At 49.2% G+C, this 21025-nt stretch overlaps 1 protein-coding gene and 1 long non-coding RNA gene across 12 annotated transcripts in view; one reads left to right on the forward strand and one right to left on the reverse strand.

Annotated features, from left to right (window-relative positions):
* Positions 1 to 21025, reverse strand: part of LOC310666937 — a 288749-nt gene that overhangs the window by 153009 nt on the left and 114715 nt on the right. The window lies entirely within an intron of this gene.
* Positions 1 to 21025, forward strand: part of PITPNM2 (phosphatidylinositol transfer protein membrane associated 2) — a 210676-nt gene that overhangs the window by 63372 nt on the left and 126279 nt on the right. Inside the window, exon 1 of one of the 11 annotated variants that reach the window (XM_083418117.1) lies at positions 1303 to 1822. The exons of the other annotated variants lie outside the window; for them this stretch is intronic. The gene's annotated coding sequence lies outside the window, so the exon portion shown is untranslated. Of the gene's footprint in view, positions 1 to 1302; positions 1823 to 21025 lie in introns of those variants that run through there. 11 annotated transcript variants of the gene reach the window in all.

Below are 21025 nucleotides of genomic sequence, written 5' to 3' on the forward strand. Positions count from 1 at the left end.
CCCCCCACCTCAGTTTCGATGGTAGAGTGCTTTCATTTTGGAAAGAGCTTGTCTTTTAGTTTGCTTTCAGAAGCAAAGCAGGATTTGTGACCTCACCTCCCCCTCCGCCCCATGCACTTTCCTCTCACATCTGGCTTTCAAAACAGTCTTTTCTGATAAGTCATAAGTGAAATACTGTAAAGAGGTGCATTTGACAGTGATTTCAGTTTAATGTCAAAAAGGAAATTGCATTAAATGTTATGGTTCACAGTACAGGGGAACAATTATGCGGGGCTGATGTCAGGCTCCTCTTAATGGCCGCCGCGATAATTCCTATGGGGCCCTTTGCTCATGTCCCCCCACCTGCAACTGAGAATTCTCTCAGAATCACAATTCTTTAAAAAAGGAGGAGGAGAGAATGATAGACCTTCCTAGCTAGATTTACTGTCTGAACAGCTTTTCTGTGATTTTTTTCACCACATGTCCTGTCCCCCCCTTAGACCTACGGCAGGTTGAGTGTTCAGCTGTCCCCTCTCCCGTTAAGTGGGGTCTAACCAACCCCAATGCTTTTTTAGTGAAACTAAAAATTAAAAGGAGAGGGAGGAGAAGCACTGCAGAAAAACCAACCTTTTTATGGTAGGAGAATCAGCGCAGCACGTGGCTGAGCAAGATTTGTTTTTATATTTAAATACATTAAACATCAGTTTGGGGTCAGCTTGTGTGAGGCCGAGGGCTAAACAGAAATATATGTCAGCAGAGGTTAAACTTCTGTGATGTTTTGAAGGAGGTTTGGGGCGCAGCGAACGACCAATTCCTGGAACCCATTGTTTAAGATGTATTTGTCATTATCGAGTTTTGTGGAAAGAAGCAGGTTTGATTAAATGAAATCTTCCCCCACCCCCAGTACTTATTTAACAATGAATAGCATGTCTGGCCATATGGGTTTTTAAAGGTCAGCTCTGAGGCTTCTGGTTCTGTGGCTCTCACTTCCCAGTAGGACAAATGCATGCATTGTAATTAGTTTCCTTCCTTTTCAGAGTTTGCTCTGTGTGTTTTTCTCACACACACACACATGCACAGAGAAAAACATGCACGCTGCATGCACTGCAATGATCCGTTGCTCTCTTTTTTGGAGGGATTCTGTTTCACTTCTGCTGTTGAAAGTATCAAAAAATCTAGGAAAATATGAGGTTCTTAGACAAACTGTTTCCTTTTAGCTGGTTTTTTGGTGGGTAATAGTATATTAAATGCATTCTTGCAACAGTCCTGCAAAGGGGATAAGTGCGTTTTTCTAAAACTCCTTATTCACTTTTAGAACATGAGCCAGCCCAGAGATGAGTTAATGATGTCTCCCACTGGTGTTTCCCTGCTTATCTTTCTGTGGATTAGAATTGTGGAAAGAATATCTACCTTAATAAGGACAGGAAGACAGGACTGTTTCTTCACTACGGGGTTTGGGGAGGGTCATCACTCTTCCTCAGCAGATTGAAGGAGGTTTATTACTGGAAGTCTGTCGGGTTGCAAATGGGCTGAGGGCTGCAAGCCTGGGTGTGCGTTAATGATTTTTTGGTTGTCTCTCCTTCTGCCGGGCAGTATTTTGGCTGGTGCTGTTCAGCCAGCCAGCAGGAAATGACCCTTCCTAGGACTGCATGAGCGACAGAGATGCAGTTCAGAATGCTGTCTTGTGTTACTTGGATTTGTGTTTTTTTTTAAAAAGCGTTGCTTCTGAAACCGGCAAAGGGCTTTCAGTAATCAGTTGGATGGCAACTTGGTTGGAGATTTAGCCTTGGATCTTCCAGGGAAGTTAATCAGAGTTAAAGCAAGAAAGCCTGTTGGGGTTAAGGTGAGTAAACCAGATTTCTTTCTTATCTGCCAAAGGTGAATATGATCTAAAATGTATTGTGGTTGTTGTTTATGCCATCCAGGTACAAATACTGTATAATGAAACAATGCAGGATACTGCCCCAAGGAACCTACAGTCTGAATTTTAGCAGCGAGAGAGACAAGGCTAAGAAAGTGTTGAATATCAGGGTTTAGCTGGGGATGGGTATTGTGGGGTTAAAGACTTGGGTTCTTCTTTTTTGAAATTCATCTCCCTCCTCCCCATTTCTGAATTTTCACTTGCACTACCTTCTAGGCAGCAACTACTGGTTCCCTAGATGAACAGGCAGAGGTGCTTGCATAGGCAGCTGTCTCCTGTACATACTGTCTGTTGTCGCACGCAAAGATCTGTGGATTTTGATAGTAAATCCTGCATCAGGATTAGGAAAGCAGGATGTCTGATTCTGCTCTGAAGAGTGATGTAGAGGGAAACAGGGAGAATGCAAAGCAAAACAAAACAAAACAGCTGTTCTTTCTGAGCTCTCTTTCCCCTTTATGACATGGTCACAGGGCAACTTGCAAACACCATAAATGCATAAAAACACCAAACTAAACATTGGGATGATGGGGGCAGTGATGGTGCAGTAAGAAGCTCTTCTGGTGGGTCTGTGAGGGTTTCCTTCCAGGGTCTAGCGAAGTTTTTGGGTGGCAGAGAAGAAAGATATCTGCTTCCAGAATGAATTCTCCCTGGAAGTACGTTCTCCTCTCCAGATGCACCACATGGTTTAAGTACCACTGGGTTAAGTCAAAAGCTTAATAAAAAGGGGGAGCTTTGAGAAGGGATGCAAAGGAGAGGGGGCTTTAACCAGTGCTATTTTTCTAGAAAAAGAGGTGCCAGAACTCACCATGAAAGCTTCTCTTGTTCTCTTGTAATGGCAAAGGGCCCACCTGAGAAGTGCCGGAACTGAGTTCTGGGACGTTCTGGCTAATGAAAAGCCCTTGTGTTAACCTTTGTCAGTGCCTATCTCTTCCCCCTGTTTGGGTCTCACAGCCAAACATCAGGAATTTTTAAACAAAGGATTGAGGATTGAAGTGATCATTTTGTGATATTATGGCAGTGGACAAAGCTGTATTGTAATTTTTGAATAAACGTTTTAATAAAAAACAAAGGAAAGGGGTGCATCAGGATGTTCATGAAAACAATGAAGAGCTTGGTGGAACCTGAAACACTAGCTGAATTTTTGTGGTAGAAACTTTTGTAAATATCCTAAAGCGCCATAATATTCTTTATTCATTCTTTGCTCTGGCAAATTAATTTAGCTAACCCTCTGAAAACTGCGCATTAGATCACTACTTCAGAAGACTTAGATTAGTTTCCTTTCTCTGCCACTGACTTCCTGCATGTGGACTTGGGCAAATCACTTACTGGTTTGTTAAGTGGCAAAACAAGGGAAGACAGGATTTAAAGCAGATTTTGGACCAGTGACTACCCATAGCTCTTGGCTTGGAAGGGTGGTGGGTCATAGTGCTTGCTGCACCGACAACTGTTGACTTTAGAGTCAGGTACCATATATTTATTTTTTCAGCTAGGTTTTTTTGGGGTGGGGTGGAAATCAACACAAAATGGATAGTCTGGTCATCTCAGATAACTGACCTGTTTCCTTGCTTCAAAGGAAAGGACTGCGTTGTCTAAATAGATTTTTGATCTTCCATTTGGGAAGATGCCCAGAATTATTGATGGAAGGTCCCTTGTTACTGCCATAGAAGTACGATTTCCCTGGGAGTAGGAAGAGCTGTATAGGTGCTGCAGAAGACCAATCACATGTGGTCTGAAAAACAGGAAGGGGTGGGCTGAGTACCCCTTCCCTAAATGAAGCTGCTGGTTATAAAGCTGATAGTTTGAAAATTAAGCAAGCTTTTGAGTTAAGCAGGACTCATGAGATTTGTGTTTCCTGGAAGAAGAGTTCAGTTGAGCTCCAAAGCTTGCACCCTATTAGTTGGTCCCAGTAAACGAAGCAGCTGGGTTTCCAGCCTGACGTCATTGTTCTCGTAAGGGCAGCCTTTGCATAGAGAGCAGAGTGACGGCAGCGAAGGGCGACTGGCAGAAGTTCATAACTGCTACATTGCTTTGATCGGGGGAAAATTCTGGTCCGGCCTTTGCGATACAAGGGATAGTAAAAATATCTCTCGCAGCTAGAAGCGTATCTCTTGCTTATGACACATGATGGTTATTTTCGGCTCACTGGGGCTATTTTTATGCCTGATGCTTCTCCGTTTGAGTTTCTATGGAAACAGTGTTATTGGTATGGGTGCAGAACAGTGACCCTGGCAGATGTTGACTAAAGTGGAGGTCCCCCCCTTTCTTCGTCTCCCCCCGGGCATATATTTGGGCTTGCGAGTTGCACAAAGCAACAGCTTCTTGTTGGATGCCTGTGGGGCGGGGGGGAAGATGGGGATGTGGAACTGAGTCATTGCTGCATGTGCGGAGATGTTAATTTTTTATAGCAACTGCTGCCATAGCAACAAGGTGCTTCAATTATCAGAATTAAAACCATGAAAAGTTACCTGCGTCTCCATGAGACCTATTGTTGCACGTATTAATTATGTGAGAGATAATAATAGCAAAACACAATGATATTGCTGCTCTCTTCGCACACCCTGAATTACAATGCTTAAGACCTGGGGCATTTCAAGAGTACAGGGCCTGGGATCAAGACTAAAGTCCTTTATCTGAAGCTGTGCTTCAAGAGCGTGCGGGGAGAAGGGAGGGGCAGATCTGCTCATGTTGGTTTCTCGCAGTTTCTCGCAGTTTTTTCCATTTCCACAGCAGTTTCAGAATATATCCCAATAAATCTATCAGCATTTTAGTGTACATTTCTCCCAATTCATATGCTTTGTGCATGACACAACACATTCTTATAAATTGCTTCCCCCCTAATTCAGTGGTGTATTTTTGTATGTTGTATGTCCCCCACCAATATGTGAGTTTTTATGCACACTTTACCCTCTTAAATGCATTTTTGTTCATGGAACTTGGCTGGAGATCAGCACTGGAAGGTTTGGAAAAGCCCGAATTTCAAAGGAGGCCTGCATTTCTATTCACGTGTTGCTTCAGAAAGTGCAAATTCGGTAGGTTCGCTTTTAAACAGGAAAGAATTGAATTCATCTTCCATCCCAGCAGTGGTGTAGCGTGGGTTGTCAGCACCCGGGGCAAGGCAAGTAATTTGCACCCCCTAACCTGTGGATTTGCGCCCCCTAACCCGTGGATTTGCGCTTCCTAACCCTAACCCCCAGATGTTGCGCCCGGTGCGGCCGGCCCCCCCTGCACCCCCCACGCTACGCCACTGCATCCCAGCTGGGAGTCTCACTTGCCTAATACAGGTTAACTGGGTGGGGTTGAAGCCAGTTTGCTGTGAAGCTATTAAGAGCTTTTGGAGGAGAAGAGTGTCTGGATCTTGTTATTCCAAGAGCTCTTTGCGGTTTGGCTTTTCCTGTACCGCTTTTATGGCTTCTTGACTTCCTTCTGCATCCCAGAACAGCAACCAGGCCCTGGGGAGAAAACAGGTGCCCAGCAGTGCAGCTCGTAATCATTTGCGTGAGCCTTGCACAAGAGAATTCCTGACACGTTGCCCTCAAATGTCTTCTCCTGACTAAATGGAACCTCGTTGTACCGGAACAGGGTACCCCTAAATGCCAGTAGCTGGAGGACAGTGAGGTGCGCCATGCTTGCGCACTGCTAACACAATACAATTCTTCAAATCTGCCGTGTGACTGACTGTGCTTGGGAGTACTGTGTACAGTTCTGGTCACCTCCCTCGCCTCAAAAAAGAGACTGCAGAGCTGGAAAAGGTCCAGAAAAGGGCCACCAAAATGATAAAGAGGTTGGAGCAGCTCCCTTTTGAGGAAAGGCTGAATCATTTGAGGCTTTTTAGTTGAGAGAAAAGCCAAGAGGAGACACTATAGATGCGTATAAAGTTGTGTGTGTGGTGTGTTGAAAGTTGTCAGAGAAACGTGTTTCTCCCTTTCATAATGCCAGAACTCCAGGGCGTCCAGGGAAGCTGGAGGTTGGGAGAATTCAGGGCAGGTAAAAGGAGGCGAGAGATAAATGCAGTTATCCAGCAAAGTAAGATAAGTAATAGACAGTGGCGTAGCAAGGTCAGGTGGTACCCGGTGCGGAATTTTTTTTGTCACCTCCCCACTCAATTGAAATTGAAATCTGTCAAAGAGAGCTGTGGAGGCCGTGTCATTGCAGATCCCGCCTTCTCCCCCTCCCTCCCTCCCTCCACCCCCCTCTGCCAAAGAGAGCCAGAAGATCTGGAGGGTGGCAAAGTGGGAATGGACCTTTTCAGTGGTGACTCCCTGTTTGTGGAATGTTCTGGCACCATCCTGATATAAAAATCATTTTTAACCAGGGCTTTGCCTCTTAATTATCTTTGGCCTTGAGCAGGTGGAATGTTTTAATCCTGCCTTTTAAAAATAGGATTTTCCTTTAGGGTCTTTATTTTTTCTTTTATGCTGGTTTCAATGTATGTGTTTGTATGTACATATATTGAAAGTTGCTTTGAATTACCTTGGTAAAAAAAGACCAATAACGTTTAATAATAATAGTAGTAGTAGTAGTAAAAAATCACTATGTCTTTTTGAACAGAATGATACAGAGCACACTTAAATACTGTGCTAAGCTAACTGTCCCAGAACCATGTACTCCCTCAAACTGGATTGTATGAAAATAAACTGAACATAACTTCATATAGGCCCTGTTCTAAGAGCTTCATTGACTGCCAGTTCATTTCTGGGTCCAACTTATAGTACTCACGTTAATGTGTTAAGCCCTAAATAACTTAGGTCCCACATAGCTGAAAGATCTCCTCTTTCCCTGCAGAACTCACAGGTGTTAAGATCAGCAGAGGGGAAGCTCTTGGGAGTTTCACAGCCCTTGGAAAATTTTTTTTGGGGGGTGGCAGAAGATTGTATTCTCTGTAGAATCCCCTAAATTGTGGAATTCCCTCCTCACAGATATGTGTCTGACCTGTTGAAGAACCTTTTCCCTTCCCTGCATCTTCCACGGCTGGATTTACTTGGTTTGGCAGCTTACAGAGAACATCTTACGGAAGACGCTTTGCTGTATAAATGTGGGCGGCTGTTACGAAAGCTGCTTTCTCCTGCTCAAGGCAGGGCTGAACTTTCTGAGAAGCCTGGGCACAAGAACTGCTATGGGTGCATCCAGACGTAACGTTTTTCTTCCTTCTAGGAAGTGAGCGTGTTGAAACCCTTCAGGCCCAGAGCTGAGACCTGCAATTTGTAAGCAGAAAAGGTCCACCTGGCTTACCTGTAACTGGGCCAGACTATTTCAGGCTGCAGCACAAAGTTCCCGCGTTTGCGTCAATGCAAATATTTCCTACACAGACAAATGTGGAGGGGGAAGCCTAGCTTAATATTCTCCCCTTTACATGCTGGTTTTGCAAGACTGCAACATTTTGATCTGCTTGATTGATTAAACGCTGCTTCCTCTTTTACTTAAAACGCCTCCCCAATTCATTAGTAACATTTTATTTGGATAAAGAAAAATATTTTCAATATAAGCGCTGAATATGGCATGCACCTTCTCATTTGGTTGTTTGTTCAGTGATCCTTGCCTGACACAGGCCGGGATTTTTTGAAAGATGCTAAGAAGGCTTCCAGATCCTCCTGAAATTCTGCTCCTGTGGCACCTAATCCCCTTAGGCTCTTTTGAGAATCTCTGCTTTTAATTGGTAGGAGGCAAAACTAGGTCAGCTCCTGAGCTAAAGAAGTCAGAGCTAAAATAGGTTTTGTCCTGTTTCCCTTCCCCCTCTCCCTACCCCTTGAAGGTGACTTGAAGGCCCCTGTTGCATTGCTGGAAGTAGCGTGGGGTGGGTTGATCAAGAACCAAAACTCATTTGTACCGTACTGCTTTTCTTTCTAAAGCCACAGCCCAGCCCAGCTCTGCCTGCTAATTGCGTGGTTTTGCCTGGCTGGAATAGGTCTGTGGCCTGTGATGATATCTCTTGCTGGCCTGGGTGCTGAATGGAGAGATGCTTGTGATGTGTGCATTCAGAAATCCCTGACTTTTGTGTGGCTGGAGTGTAACCTGCTGCACAAAGGTAAGTCACGTCGCTTGCTCTGCCTGCTTTCGCCTCTGGCTTCACGCACCATTTTGACCCCAGAAGGTTGCCAATACGTGAATGAAGCCCTTGTTCCTCAAAAATTTCCCTATTCCTGATTTGTAGTATACTAGAAGCAAACTCATCCTCCAGTTCTAGATCTCATGTTGTCATCCATGCAGAAGAGGGGAAGAATTAGCAGGTTTGGGGAAATTTTCAAGGTTTGTTGATGTACTTAAAAATAAAATAAAAATAAATAAATTGGGGGTAACCCCCACTCCACCCCATACAGCTCAGTGAGGGGGACTGTGTATTCAGTGACACTCTCTCTCTCTCTCTCTCTCTCTCTCTCTCTGTGTGTGTGTGTGTGTGTTTTGAAATAAAACAGAGTATGCAGAAAGATGACATGTCTGGCTAGCTGCCTGGAACCTTTGACAGGAGCACTCCAAACTGCAACATTTTGTTGCAGATCCCAACTATCACATAAAATTTATATAATCTACATTATAGAAAACCTGACTGCCGACTGTTCACTAACCTGGGCTGGATCTAGACCAGGCATAGGCAAATTCGTCCCTCCAGATGTTTTGGGACTACAACTCCAACCATCCCTAGCTAACAGGACCAGTGGTCAGGGATGATGGGAATTGTAGTCCCAAAACATCTGGAGGGCCGAGTTTGCCTATGCATGATCTGGACACATCAAAGAAGTGTTTCAGTTTAAAGCGTTGTAAATTTAAACAGGGAAAACAGGTAGAGAAAAACAGGACTCCATGTCGCCATCTGGTGTCACAATGTTATACGGGTTAAGAACTTAATTCATTCTGGAGGTCCGTACTTAACCTGAAACTGTTCTTAACCTGTGAAGCACCACTTTACCTAATGGGGCCTCCTCCTGCTGCCGCGCCGCTGGGGCACAATTTCTGTTCTCATCCTGAAGCAAAGTTCTTAACCCGAGGTACTATTTCTGGGTTAGCGGAGTCTGTAGCCTGAAGTGTATTTAACCTGAAGCGTATGTAGCCTGAGGTACCACTGTACTGGCAAAGTGGGGGATCTGCTGGAGGTTCCCGCTCCTCTGAAATGTGATAGAACTGCTGCTTTGATCTCGTGGTGTTCAGAAATCTTCAAGAACCTTGGATCACAGATCTTGGACATTAAAATAAGACTCAAAATGAGCCCTGTCAAGGACTATGCGAAAGTGCCCTCAAGGACGGGCAGAAATGAAGGGTGCAGGGATGGGTTCTTGACATCCAATGAAGCAAAATGACAGAAAATTTGGGACACAGACAGACAAGTGCATAAAAGTATGAAATTGTCTACTACGAGATGTAATGGTGGCTGCTAGTATAGATGGCTTTAAAGGGGGGTTGGACAAATTCATGGAGGATAAAACTTTCAGTGGCTATGTGTCATGATGGCTGTTTGGGGTAGGATCAGCAGGCTTTCTGCCCAACCTGGTTAATCAGGAGGCTTCCTTATACAGTGGTACCTCGGGTTAAGCACTCAACTCGTTCTGGAGGTCCGTTCTTAACCTGAAACTGTTCTTAACCTGAAGCACCACTTTAGCTAATGGGGCCTCCTGCTGCTGCCGCGCCACCGGGGCACGATTTCTGTTCTCGTCCCGAAGCAAAGTTCTTAACCTGAAGCACTATTTCTGGGTTAACGGAGTCTGTAACCTGAAGCGTATGTAACCTGAGGTACCACTGTACTGCTTGCCAATTGCAAAGACCATGCTGCATAACTGAATATATTCTTTTTGTTTGTGAGGATGCGCAATTCGTGGTAGGTCATTTCAGTAGAGTCTTAGTCCCATCTTGAGATCCCAGGTCAAATCCATAGTCCCTGAGGAGCTGCATTTTTGAAAGGCAAGGATGAAAAGCACCCAAGAAACAGTCCCTGGTGCGTTCCTTTTTTTCCAGCTGTTCAAATACCTCAGCTGTGACGCCAGCTGCTTCAGGTGGGTTAGGATCATTGCATGGGATTTTCACCTGACGGCAGGAAGTAACAATTACCACGTCTTACTTGCCTGCCATCTTACAGTGTGATGAAATTAAATTAATTATGGATGGAGTCTTAAACTGACACAGTTCAATGAATGTACTGTGGAGATAAGATTATTGTAAATGGCAACTATTATCAGATCTTGGCTGTATTGAACTGCATGCTTCAGAACGGCTTGTGAGTTTGCTCTCAAAGAGGTGATGGCGGCCAACTTGATGGAACACTATCACTGGATTAATTGACTCTCTCCTTTCTGCATGCATTTATTTTATATACAGTATTTGAGTGCCTGCCCATAATATAAAATTCTCTGGGTAGTCTTCGATTATAAAACCTATGTGAATACATAGGTTTGGAAAGGACGCGGGTGGCGCTGTGGGTTAAACCACAGAGCCTAGGACTTGCCGATCAGAAGGTCGGCAGTTCGAATCCCCGTGACGGGGTGAGCTTCCATTGTTTGGTCCCAGCTCCTGCCCACCTAGCAGTTTGAAAGCACATCAAAAGTAGATAAATAGGTACCACTCCAGCGGGAAGGTGAACGGTGTTTCCATGCGCTGCTCTGGTTCACCAGAAGCGGCTTAGCCATGCTGGCCACATGACCCGGAAGCTGTACGCCGGCTCCCTCAGCCAATAAAGCGAGATGAGCGCCGCAACCCCAGAGTCGGCCACAACTGGACCTAATGGTCAGGATGTGAATACAAATAAGATAAAACCGCAGCAGGTGTTGGGCTGGTGACCTCACACCTTGACATGCGCCTCAGGAAGCTCTGGCTTTGGCAGGCAAAGGAAGCCAGTAGTCTAGGAGCAGGTTGGGTGATTATCCCTGAACGCCCCCCCCCCCCATAAAAGCTTCCTGGTCAGGATTTTCCTACTAAACATGGAGATCTGCTCTTGTGTGCTACAAGCTACCTTTCCTTGCCTCCTTTCTTCTGTCCTGTACAGTGGTGCCTCGCAAGACGAAATTAATTCGTTCTGCGAGTTTTTTCGTTCTGCGAGTTTTTTCGTCTTGCGAAGCACCACTGTGTATTGATGGTTTCCCATAGGAATGCATTGGCGGTTTTAAAAAAAAAAAAGTGCAAGATGTTTCGTCTTGCAAAGCAAGCCCATAGGGAAATCCGTCTTGCGAAGCAACTCAGAAAACGAAAAACTCTTTTGTCGTGCGAGTTTTTCGTCTTCCGAGGCATTCATCTTGCGAGGTACCACTGTATTTAGCTGCGCAGGAGGAGTGGGCTGGGGTCGTTGTACAAGGCCTTTGCATCGTTTGCTCCCGGAAAGAATATTTCTCTGGATGGAACAAGGCTGAAAAACAAAACGCTGCTTCCTATTTTCTCTTTCTTAGTCTACTTGGCAGAAAATTAAGAGCAACTGTAAAGCTATCCTTTAAACACACACACACACACACACACACACACACACACACAGAGCTAATTAAAAGCGGAGGGGGATATCCCATCAACAATCAGCTGCTGAAATCAAGGCAAATGCATCTGATAGAAGCAGCCTTTATAATGTGCAACACTTCTAGAATATACTGCTAGGAACCTTTTTTTTATATGCTCTGAGCTGTTGCTCTAGCAATTTTTCAATTTTATGTTGTGCAATTAAGCTGCAAAGTCAAATGAATGCTAGATTGATGACTTGCTGGCTCATGTTTATCCTCCCATAGCCGTCTTCATTTCATTCTTAGTCTTCCCCCTCCTGTGCTTCTCGCACGCAGCTCTGATAGCTCTGAATACTGGAACTCAAACACTTTTGGAGAGACCATTTCTTCTGCGATACTGTAGACAGGCGGTGAGGCAGTGAGCCAGCTTGGCAGCAAAAGGAGCTACTGGAAGCCTGTTCAGCTGGGAAGGTTCAAGTCGCCATGCTGGATCCGACTCATGGTCCACCCAGCTCCATCTGCAAGAGTATCTGGCAAAGTCAAATGGCCTTAGAGCTTATGGGAACTGGGTCCTGCCCCACGTCTCAAAACACGTACTAAAATTTGTTCCTCTGAGCAAGGCCCGTCCAAGTTTGTCTCCAACAGTCGCAAACCAGAAATGCACAAGCAAAGCATGATCGTTATTTTTATTTATAAAATCACGCCTGTATTGCTTTTCTGCCCTGCCAAAGCCCCCAAAGCAGCTTACATAAAAGAAGAAAGCCAAACATTGCCAAGCAGCAAAATTTAAAAATAAATCACTGAAATGAAAAAAGGAGTAGGGTTAGTTTTTGCTTTAAAAAAAGATTTCAATCATATATTAACAACCATCAGAAGCCATGTGTCAGGGGTTCAGGAGCAGAGTCACTGGAGAGGGAAGAAACAGAGAGCGAGGGGGAGGAGTCGGAAGGAAATGTCAGCGGCGACAGTAGTCCAAGATCTCTGAGTCTCTCCAGTGACTCGGAGGATTCACAGAAAGGGGCCCCCATGGTCAGGGCAAGGGGAGTGCCCAGGGGGACACCTCGGGAAGAAGGGGACTCAGAGAGTAGCAGCTGGAAATCCGGACCAGCGTCCCCCCCAGAGTGCAGTAGGGGGGAGGAGTCCAAGGCATCGGGATCAGGGAGCGCGCAGGCAGAGGGAGAACGTGAGGCAGGAGTGGCCACACCCTCGTCAGGGAGCGAGGAAACGGTCATTCGGAAAGTAAAACGCGCGCGCGCGCCAAGTTCAAATGTACAGGAGGGCGGCAAGGTGGGCAGCCCGGGTAAGGAGCCAGGTCCTAAAGCCCGCCGAAGAGAGGGGGAGGAGTCAGAGGGGTCTAGCTCCGCATCGGAAGAGTCCAGGAGGAATGAGACCCCGGGGGGTAGTAAGACCCAGAGGAAGAGAGAGAGAAGGAAGAGGTGGAGTAAGATTAGAGTCTTGAACTGGTGCACGGGGGGTGGAGATCCAGACAGAGCTTCGCCGGTCTAGAGTCCAGACGTAGGGCTGGGACGCTGAGACTTGTAAATGGAGACTATTCTTCAATAAAGACTTTGATACTGTACTATCGGCTAGCGTTGGTCCTTGGTGAGCTGGGACCCGGAGCCAGCCCTGACAGTAAGCTCTGTCTCCTATTTTAAAGTTTTGGCACCAAGAACCTCGCCACGTGAGTCGGCGCAGCGAGGACAGAGGAGGGGTGCTTACAGAGCTCACAAAACTCAGGCAAGATGACGACGGAAGAGAAGATAAAAGCCCTGCAAGAAGCGGTGACACAACTCAGCACTGAGGTAATTGCATCCAGGAAGAGAGAGGAGGAGATGGTTACCTCCTGCCGGGATCTCCAGGCCAGGTTGGACGTGCTTTCCAAAGAGGGGCAAACGGGAGCCAAGGCAGAAGGCATAGGTTTGGGGAGAAGGGGAGGAAGCCTTGTATCGCATTTCGACGGGAGTTTGCAGCAGTACCCCAACTTCAGAGCAGACCTGCTGTTTGCGCTGGATTTACTTGACAAAGACTTTAGAGATGAGAGAGAGAGAGTGGGGTTTATCTTGTCCCATTTGCATGGGGAAGCCAAAACGTGGCTGCGGAATCTATGGAGGGACAATGATCCAGCGCTCCAAGATGCGAAGGCTTTTATTAAAGCAATGGACTCATGCTTTTTATCAAAGGTAGACGTCGATATTGCCAGGAGGGACATACATGGACTTAAACAAGGCAAAGCCAGCGTGAGGCAGTACCATACGCGATTTTTCGGACTGGTTCATGCCCTGGGGTGGGAGAAAGATTCTGCGCCAGTCAGAGACCTCTTTTGGGAGGGGTTGAATGCAGATGTAAAAGCGGAGATGGGAAGAGGGGAGAGACCAAGGAGCACCCAGCAGGTAGTCCAGAGGGCTCTGGAGATCGGGGTGCATCTGGAAGAACGTCCTTGCAACAGGGAGGAAGGGCGTTGGGGAAGGGCACCAGCCAGAGCACCTCCCTTCTTTCCCAGAGAAGCAGCGCGTGCGCACTCCACACCCTCGCAGGGAGGGGGAGAAGAGCCGATGGAGATAGGAGGTGCCAGGGCTCAGTCAGCTAGCAGAGCCCTAACACCGGGAGCAGCCAAAACGAAGCCTCCTAGAGGGAACAGGAAGTGCTACATCTGCGACAGTGCTCAACACATGGCGAAAGAGTGTCCCCAGAGGCTCCACAAGCACACTGCAGCCTCCGCAACAGTCGCTGCAGCAGCTCAATTGAAAACGCAGCAACAGTTAAACGACAGAGTCTGGCTGGAGGAAGAGGCACTGGGGTCCAGTCAGACAAGTCAATGAAACAATCCCCAGCACTTTTGCAACCCACAGACCCCCTCCCACCCAAACCAGTGGTGCAGCTTACAGCGTCTCTCCAACTGCCCAATGGACGCACTCTGGAGGTGCCGATCACCATTGACTCCGGCAGCAACGCTGACTTTATGGGACTGGAATTCATTCAGCAGCACAATATACCACTGCTACCAGCCACGCTGCCCCTGAACGTTGTCACGGTGGATGGCAGAGACTTGTTAGGGGGGCAGGTGGTGCAACAAACGCAACCAATGGTGATGCGGATTGGAAATCACCGAGAAGTCATCAGCTTTAATGTCACACACCTGTCGGACACGCCGGTAGTCCTCGGCATGAGTTGGCTGCACAGGCACAGCCCAGCATTGGCGTGGTACCAACGCCAATTGACCTTCGGCTCCTCCTATTGCGCGGAACATTGCATCCTTCCTAGCCCGGAAGAAGGAGGGGACGACCCGCAGCTACAATTAGGCACGCTGCAAGCAGTGCCTCGCAAGTATGCAGCGTTTTTGGAGGTTTTCTGCGAGAAGGAAGCGGACAAGCTGCCCCCCCACAGGCCCTATGACTGCAAGATTGACCTCCTGCCAGGAGCGACGCTGCCAGCCAGGAAACTGTATTCCATGTCTGAGGATGAGCTGCAGGAGCTCAAGGAGTTCATAGACCTCAACTTGAAGCGCGGTTTCATCCGGGAGTCGAAGGCAGCGGGGGGCAGTCCTGTATTCTTTGTGAAGAAGAGGGACACGCCCCAAAAAAGACTTGTGGTAGACTTCAGAATTTTAAATTCCAGAACCAAGCCCGCGGCCTTTCCCATGCCCAAGATAGATGACCTGCTGGCGACGGCGAGGAAAGGACGCGTTTTTACAAAGTTGGATCTGCGAGGGGCGTACAACCTGATTCGCATACGGGAAGGAGACGAGTGGAAGACTGCCATGTTCACGCCCCTGGGCACATATGAATACAGAGTTATGCCCTTCGGTTTACAAAATGGCGCCCACTGTTTTCAAGCTTTCATGCATCACGTCCTGGCGGGTCTCCTCTACAAGACATGCGTCTGCTTCTTGGACGACATCCTGATATTCTCAGAATCGGAGGAGGCCCACGAAGGTGACGTCAAGGCAGTTCTGCAGAGACTGCAGGAGCATCGGCTGTATGCCAAGCTGGAGAAGTGCCAGTTCGACAGGACGGAGGTGGATTTCCTAGGCTACAAGCTGTCGGACAAGGGGCTTGCCATGGACAGCGCCAAGGTTCGCGCAGTGTTGGACTGGAAGAGCCCGCGCAATCGGAAGGAGGTCCAGCGGTTTGTGGGGTTCGCCAACTTTTACCGCAAGTTCATCAAGGGGTTCGCGATGCAGACGGCGGCCATTACTGACACGCTCAGCTCTAAGAAAAAGAAGTTCATCTGGACGGAGCAAGCGGAGCAGTCCTTTCAGAACCTTAAGCGTCTCTTCTCGTCCGAAGGGCAGCTACTGCATGTGAATCCCAGCAAACCGATGAGGGTTGAAACAGACGCCTCAGACAGAGCCGTGGGCGCCGTACTGTTGCAGGAGGACCCGCATGGGGACTGGAGACCGTGTGCCTTCTACTCTAGGAAGCTCAGCAAGTCGGAGCAAAACTACACCATCTGGGACAGGGAGTTGCTGGCCATTCATGCAGCATTCAAGGCGTGGCGACACTTCCTCGTCGGGGCCAAGCACACCGTGCAGGTCCGCACGGATCATAAGAACCTGGAGTACTGGCGCACGGCAAGATTCCTAAACCAGCGGCACATCAGATGGGCGGAATTTTTCGCGGATTTCGACTTCAGGATAGAATACATCCCAGGCGACAACAACATCATGGCGGATGCACTGTCCAGGAAGCCGCAATACCTCGAAGAGGCGGCACCAGCAGCGGCCAAGCACATTTTCGCTCCGAAAGCGTGGGCGTGTGCTGCAGCAACCGTGGACTTGGAGGCGGTCCGTCGAGCACTGCAGAGGGACCCCTTTGCACAAGCCAAGATGGAGGAGGTGCACAAGGGCACGGTGAAGGACGACGAGTTCCAAGTACGAGACGGATTGCTCATCCGCAGAGGGGCCCTCTACGTACCGGGAGACGACCTCCGGGCGAAAGTACTGCAGCAGTTACACGACGCACCCACCGCCGGGCACTTTGGCAAGGAGAAGACGGCAGAACTCGTTGCCAGAGATTTTTGGTGGCCCAAGATGCGGGGGGAAGTCGCGGAGTACGTCTCGAGGTGCGACACCTGCCAAAGGGCCAAGTCAGTCCACAAACCTCCGGCGGGACTGCTCGAACCGCTGCAGACTCCGAGCGAACCGTGGGAGAGGGTGGCCCTGGACTTTGTCACGGATTTACCCAGCTCAAGGGGTAAAACGGCAGTGCTAGTGGTGGTGGACATGTTCACTAAAATGGCCCACTTCATTCCGTGCGCGAAGGTCGCCACGGCAGAACAGACCGCCAAACTGTTCATAGACCACGTCTTCAGAGTGCATGGACTGCCACGGTCTATCTTGTCCGACAGGGGGCGCCAGTTCATTTCGAGCTTCTGGCAGAAGCTGATGGGTTTCCTGAACGTCAAGATCAACCTAGCGTCGGCGAGACACCCGCAGACCAATGGACAAGCGGAACGCGTCAACGCCGTCATGCAGCAGTACCTGAGATGCTACGCAAATCAACAGCCGACGACATGGGTGGACTACCTGCCGCTCGCTGAGTTCGCTTACAACAACACGAAGCACGTGTCCACAGGAGTGACGCCGTTCTTCGCCAACAACGGGAGGCATCCCAGAACCTTCCCGGGATTAGAGAGACTGGGGGAGGGGGAGCCACAGGCAGCGGAAGTCTTGGCGGCGGAATTGCAGGAAGTCCACGAGCAGCTTAGGAGGCAGTTAGAGCTGGCAAAGCACGCATACAAACTGCAGGCTGACAAGCACAGGAGGGTTGGTGAAGACATACAGGTGGGAGACTGGGTGTGGTTAGCGGCCCACGCAGTGCCGACCAGATCCTTAGCTAAGAAGAAACTCGGACATAAGCAGCTAGGACCTTACCTAGTTGAGGCACAGATCAATCCGGTGGCCTTCCGGTTGACACTTCCGGAAGGATCCAGAATGCACCCAGTATTCCATAGGTCGGTGCTCACGCCCTACAAAGCACCTCACCGATTTCAGGCGCAGGGCACGGCACCAGACCGGTATGAGGAGATCCCCCCAAGGAGGGAGTCGCCAAGAAGGGAACCCATCAACCAGGTCACAGAGATTTTGGACTCGAGATGGGGGGAAGAGGGAGTAGAATATTTTCTCGCAAGGGAAGGTACCCCGGCCAGCGCCAACAGTTGGGTGCCGGACTATGCCCTGGACGAGCCTCTCCTCAAAGAGGAGTTTCATGCCTTGTTCCCACACAGGCCCATGCCAGCCGAGTATTTCGACGACTGGCTTTTCACACCCACGCTTTCTACCAGCACGTTCCAGGGATTTACCTCGGACGAAGAACCACCATTAGACACACGTTCACCGGAGGGCTCGCCCTCGGGGTTTGCCTCAGACCGCTCGTTTTGGTGGGACAATCGAGGAGAGGAGAGGTGGCTGAGGGGCCCTTGGCAGGCAACGGACCCAGAGGGGAACGAGGGTGAGAGGGACATGGACGTGATGGGGGAGGACGTTGGGTTCGAGCATGGCGGCACGGAGATGGAAGCAGAGGAGAACGAGGTCGGCGAAGACATGGAGGACGAGCCGGATTTCTCTAACTGGATGCACGCCACGGGGGACGAACTGTATCCACCATTCACCCCCACAACGACGGAGCACCCAGCACCCCCGCCGGAGGAAGGGGAGGGGGGAAGGGGGGGCTTCGAGGGGGGGATGGATGTCAGGGGTTCAGGAGCAGAGTCACTGGAGAGGGAAGAAACAGAGAGCGAGGGGGAGGAGTCGGAAGGAAATGTCAGCGGCGACAGTAGTCCAAGATCTCTGAGTCTCTCCAGTGACTCGGAGGATTCACAGAAAGGGGCCCCCATGGTCAGGGCAAGGGGAGTGCCCAGGGGGACACCTCGGGAAGAAGGGGACTCAGAGAGTAGCAGCTGGAAATCCGGACCAGCGTCCCCCCCAGAGTGCAGTAGGGGGGAGGAGTCCAAGGCATCGGGATCAGGGAGCGCGCAGGCAGAGGGAGAACGTGAGGCAGGAGTGGCCACACCCTCGTCAGGGAGCGAGGAAACGGTCATTCGGAAAGTAAAACGCGCGCGCGCGCCAAGTTCAAATGTACAGGAGGGCGGCAAGGTGGGCAGCCCGGGTAAGGAGCCAGGTCCTAAAGCCCGCCGAAGAGGGGGGGAGGAGTCAGAGGGGTCTAGCTCCGCATCGGAAGAGTCCAGGAGGAATGAGACCCCGGGGGGTAGTAAGACCCAGAGGAAGAGAGAGAGAAGGAAGAGGTGGAGTAAGATTAGAGTCTTGAACTGGTGCACGGGGGGTGGAGATCCAGACAGAGCTTCGCCGGTCTAGAGTCCAGACGTAGGGCTGGGACGCTGAGACTTGTAAATGGAGACTATTCTTCAATAAAGACTTTGATACTGTACTATCGGCTAGCGTTGGTCCTTGGTGAGCTGGGACCCGGAGCCAGCCCTGACACCATGCATAATAATTACGCTTTCACAGCCTGCCCTAAATGTCATCAGGGAAAGGTCTAATATCACGTCAAAGACTGGCAGGGCTCTGAGGAGTGGGTGGAAGAGGTAGCAGTGGGGCCGGAAACTGACCGAGGGGAAGCAGGTAGCAATTTATGAGTCAGGAGGATGGGGAGGGTTCTGAGCACTGGAGATGGGGGAGGAAGTGCAGGGGAGAAGCCGGAGTTGGAGGAGGGACAGGGTGTGCCAGGAGCAGAGGAAGAGACGCTGCCTGAAGGGAGGGAGCTGGCAGAATCTCCTCCCCCCACTGCCCCCCAGGACCAGAAGGGGCTTGAAGAGGCAAGCACAGCAACAGCATTTGGGTAGGAGAAGTCACAGGTTGCTTGCGCCGTGCCTTCAGGCGAGGGTACTTAAGCTTGTGTTTAGGCGTGGCCAGTGGCGTAGCGTGGGGGGTGCAGGGGGGCCGGCCGCACCGGGTGCAACATCTGGGGGGGCGCGCTCGCACTCGCAGCTCTCTGCCCCTACTAAAATCCACGGGTTAGGGGGCGCAAATTACTTGCCTTGCCCCGGGTGCTGACAACCCACGCTATGCCACTGGGCGTGGCCACACCATTGCAGCAACCGTCTGGCACAGAGCGCAAGCCCAGGGAAGGGCACCAGCTGTCTAGCCATCAGAAGTACATGTGTGCATATTTAGGGCACCTCAGGAGCTACAGTATGTTTGTGCTTTGTCAATAATTACCGGCTGTTTGTCCTCCCTCGGCTGTGCTCAGAACACCTCTTTTGGGAGGCGATTGTGGAACTGGGATGCAGCCGTGGAAAAGGCCCTGTCTCCTGTTCCCATCACCCAATGCTTTTGAATCAGTCTTATCTCTTTATTGCAGGCAGTGGCTAATATTCAGAAAGAATATATAAAATAATGCCATGCCAGCCAAAGCAGAAGACTATAGCAATAAAAAGAACTAATAACCTACTATAAAATGCCAGGCATAGGAAGCAAAATTTTAAGTTTGCTAAATTTAACCCCTGGTGAGTTTTACATGCAGCAGCACAATATTCAGCCGCCCTGGAAGAAAGAGATGGATGTGTCCTGAGTGAAAGGGGTAAAATTAGCATAGCAGGCATTCAGCTGTCCTGGGAATTACCATAAAAAAGGTGGTGGTCTTTTAGATATCCTGCAGCTTCTGACACGGAGGTTCCATTTAGCCATGGTGACTGATGGGCACTTGCTGCGTTTTATATCACTTTGCCTAGTCATAAATGTTTGCTTTCCATAGGCGCTACATGGTAGGAGACCACACACTCCTGGTGGGGATGGATGACAAGTGTGGTCTATGGATGTGCAAATTGCATAAGAGGGTCCTGTTGGGCCAGGTCAAAGGCACCTTCCTCCTGACAGTGGTCAGCCCGATGTCCCTGGAAAGCTCTCAAACAGGGCATGAAGGCAACATTCTGGTCCCCCTCCACAACTGGTAGGCTGTGGTATATTGCCTCTGAACCCGGAGGCTCCATTGGGCTCTCTTCCTCCTTCTCCTTGAATAAGGTGATGGCCATCGGCATGCCTCAGGGGAGTGAGTTCCACAAAGGGATCTTGTGTTGTGTGAAGAAGGCTATTCCCTTGTTCATCTTGAATCTCTGCCTGTAGATTCCCATAAAGTTCTAGCCTTATTAAAGAGGAAGAAAAACTTCTCTCCATCCAACTTCCCAACACAATATGTCAATTATATAAATCTCTATCAGCCCTTCGCCTCTGAACTAATAAGTCCCTGAAGCATTAGCCTTTCCTCACAGAGAAGAGGCTTCAATTCCCCCACTTAGTCATTTTGCACAGCTTTTCAGCTCTGAAATTTCCTTCAGGAAATGGGGACAAGGTTGTCATAAAGCCAGAGTGTTGATTTACCTCTTTTTTTACAGCCCCTATATACCCCGGCCTCGGCTCCAGTGCCTGACATGACCAATTTTGTCTAGACTTCAACTCTCAGTAGTGACATTTCACAAAACTGCAAGATATTGATCATGTGCCTACTATCTATATCTGCACAGCTCTCCTTGAACAAAATAAATAAATTATTTGTCTTCTGTTAAGGCATGTGACAAAAGCCTGGCTTGGATGCTCTCACTTTAGGGTTGAACCACATGAACCTCAAGCAGGACTAGAGTCAGCACCCAGAATCCTCAAGGGCCCAGAATCCTAAGTCTTCCCCCGTGGCTCCCTTTGATGGGCAACTACAAACCACCATTTTAAATTTCCTGGAGTGCCCTGCAGTGTGGTGTTGCTCTGGGTATT

This window comes from Podarcis tiliguerta, assembly GCF_965153285.1.
Source record: "Podarcis tiliguerta genome assembly, chromosome: 16".
Classification (NCBI taxonomy): Eukaryota; Metazoa; Chordata; class Lepidosauria; order Squamata; family Lacertidae; genus Podarcis; species Podarcis tiliguerta.